The following is a 3,828-nucleotide window of genomic DNA, read 5'->3' on the forward strand; positions in this document are numbered from 1 at the left end:
CTCCAGTCTGGGCGACAGAGGGAGACTCCAACTCAAAAAACAAACAAACAAACAAAAAACCCGATCACAGTCAAATGAAAGTCCCAAAGAATGACAATATCACCGAACCTAGTAGAACTTAAATGATATGAGAGGGAAAGCGAAATCTTTTCCCCATGGATCTTAAACATACATGAGCTTATTGTTTCTCTTGATGACATATTCAGTTTTATTTGGAGACAAAGATAATTTAGATAATCTCTAAAGAAATTTTGAGTATTATGATTCAATACTATGAGATAATATATATAATTTTAAACTTGGTTTAAATCTGGATAAAATGCCAAGTTTTTAAGGAAACTATTTCCATTTACTATTTACATTTGTTATGATGAAATAGTAAATAAAAATACATGGATCTTACATGTCATAGAAACATTATGTCCTTTTCTTGCTTATTTTTATAGTCCAAAACCTCAGAATCATAATAACTCAAAACTTTATTGTAAAAACCCCACCACCATGTTCAGTGCTTGAGATATTTCATCTTGTATAAAGATTTCATTTAGGGGTCTGATTTTGAGTTCAGATAAATGAGTACAGAGCATTACTTCTGCAATTGGTGATTTACAAGATAGCAGGTAATGCATGCTTGGCTATCTGAATTCAAAATCTGAAACTTCCAGATAATAGCTATCTTAATCACCTCACTTCGGCTCATAACATATTCTGTTTTTTCTTCATACAGAAAATCTCTATATATCTTTCCATCACAAATTTTAGTGGATATTTTAATATTTTTTTTAGACTGTGCCTTAGGCTATAGAAGATTATTTTATTGCAGTTAGGAAGCAAACAATTTAGACACATTTGATGCTGGTGTGATCAGACACTATGTAGTTAGACTACTGTTTTCATAAGTAATCTGTTTGACCCAGGAGGAACTAACACAAGACATTTTGCAAACTTTGAATGTGCCATAGTGGAGTTTTTGCATGAAGAATTTGCCCCCTCTTGCTCTCTCTCTCTTCTGTTTCAAAATATAAGGTAAAGATCCATGAGTACTGAGTGCATACTTTTCCATAAAAACTCAAGAGGAGGATATTGTTATTTTTATTTATTACATAGTTCATTGAGAAAGCCAGAGAATTGTGACCTCCAGAGGCACAGAAATTTTATCTGTTAATAATTGTGCTTTTAATACATAGGAGATATACTCACAAAATATTTGATAAAAAATATAACTGATTGAGCAATTATGACCTTTAAGATATTATGTAGCTTGTCTATAAATGCATTTTCAAACCTATCTTAAAATATTGTTACAATTGGTGAATGAATTGGAATAGATCTAAGAGCACTCTATTATATCATTATGGATATTATTAGTAGTAACTTTATTTTAGGATGCCAGAATTGGTTACTTACTATTTACAAATGCCTAAACTCAAATGAATTAAAAGAATGTTTTACAATGAACATGAATCTTAACAAAATGACAAGCGCATATATTTCTAATATTTAAAAAAATCTAGCTTCTAAATTGCTCAGTATATTTTATGACATCAATCTGTTAAAAATTTCTCTGTACAGTGAATTTTTCTTATAAATTTGTATCTTATGAATTACTGTATCAGTGAGCATTTAAGGAACTGTATACATGAAAATAATGTAAAATTATATGCATATAAGGGAAAATATCTTCAATGGAAGGTAACAAATGCATTTACTTCAGATGAATTTAAACTATGCTGTCTTAATAACCACAGTGACACATTTAAGTTTAGCCTACTTTTCAGTGAATCTGAGAGACTGCATTGGTGAATGTTTTCCTTGGTGTGGAAGACTCTGGTTGATTAAAACAGTCAATATGGTACACTAAGTTTCAGTTCTTTCAGGCCCCAGTGTCTGACATATGACTGGTTTATGGCTCTTGTTGAGGGGCAGATAATATTCAGCCAAGAATTCTATTTTCTTCCCCCCCCCCTTCAAATTGTATTACTTTCTGATTTTTGTCTGCCTTGCTTTGAATTTGCAATTAGAGGCTAAAGTAGTTCCCTTTTTAAGTTTAATGGATTGAAGTCTAAGATTTAGGAACCCCAAGAGAGATCAGTGAGGATTCTAGAATACTATTTATATGGACATTCACAATGACACCTAGATTTAGCAAAAGTTGTTAGCTACAAGAATCATTGCAAAGTCAGTGTCAGTAGATGTTATTAAAATCAGACCCACAAAAGTAGAAGGTATCAGAGCTTTTTAGTTGAATTGGAAATTTTTGTGACTATGTATGTTCAACACTTGTACAAAAGCCATTATAGATAAAAATATGGCATTTCTCTCAAATCTACAACTATGATTTTGAGACAAGAAAAAGTACAGTGGTAGCAAGTAACTCCTTAGCATCATATACTTGATGGGGCCTAATGCCAGCAATAACAGGTAGCTTTAAAATATAGCCAACATAATATTTAGATTTATTCTTAATTACCTAATTTCATAAGCATGAATCTTTTTGCTTATTAAGAATGAGACACTGTGATAAGATATGATGAAGTAGATGTGTAATGAATACGCATTTGGACCCAAAGCCAGATATCTAAAGGATAAAATCAGCTACTCATCTAAGGTCCAAACTCATTTTCATGAAGAGATACATGCATAAATCTAAAATTTTATTTTAGAAATATTTTGAAATAATTAAAATTTTGTATAAATATCTAAATTTTTGAGATATAGTACAGGAAAAATAATTATAGGTGTTCGAATTTAGAATTCTTCTATCATTACTGAGATTATTATGGTTCTATGCAATTTCAGTTCTAAAAAACTGTTTATGTTCCATTGTGGTTTATACCAGAGCAAGAGGTTTTCTTCTGTTTTTTTTTTTACTAGTTTTACAAAAAAAACAAATACTAAAGACTTTTTGTCTTGTAAGACTCACAACTTCAATTGAATTAACTAGATAAATATGAATTGTAATTCTTCTGTTATTTTGTTTAGTATCATAAATGCCAATGCACTAAACAGTATATATTACAATTTTTATATACATATTCTTTCATATTAAGCTTATACTTTCATTTACTTTTTTAAACATTCATTGTCTCAAAATGAATGTAATAGTCTACCTAAAATTATCTAACACACTCTTTCTAATTTCTTGAATTAATTGTAAAGGCATATGTCCATATTTAATTATTTGAAAGATAACAGTTGTTTTTGTTTATAAATTTGATGATTTTTCACAGTCTGCATTAATTATTGCAGTACTTTTCTTTCATAATTATAAATATATTATTATAATTTAACAGAACATACAATCTCAACATATAAAGTACAAGAAATGATTTACATTACAGATTACATTGGATATTTAATTACATTTAAAAATGAAAATTCAGATATTAACAAGAAAGTAGAAATATGTCTTGCCTGTGTTGCTAACATTGCTGTATTGATATTTGATAGTTGCACACCTGCTGATATAATCACCGGTCATAGACAAGTTCGTGGATGTTAGAACATGCTGTATGAGCTGAAGCAAGTTTGTGAGAGAAGATGATTGTTTATTTTTAACTGTTTAAATTGTGAGGTGTCTAATATACAAAAGTAAGGAACTTTTTCAGACTGTCACTCAAGATATGGAAAAGCTTAGATAAAGATTTGTTTTATCATGTTAAAAAAGTAAAGGAAGGTACAGGTATGAAATTATTCAAGTGTACAAAGTGAAAGGAGATGAGAACCTTGAATAAAGGTCAAGAAGAGCTTGAAATTATGACGGAAGCGGAGGGATCAGAGACAGGAGGAAACGTTGCATTGCTTCCTGTAGGTCAGAGAAAGCAAGAA

This window comes from Carlito syrichta, unplaced genomic scaffold, assembly GCF_000164805.1.
Source record: "Carlito syrichta isolate Samal-C Ts95f unplaced genomic scaffold, Tarsius_syrichta-2.0.1 Scaffold136158, whole genome shotgun sequence".
NCBI lineage: Eukaryota > Metazoa > Chordata > Mammalia > Primates > Tarsiidae > Carlito > Carlito syrichta.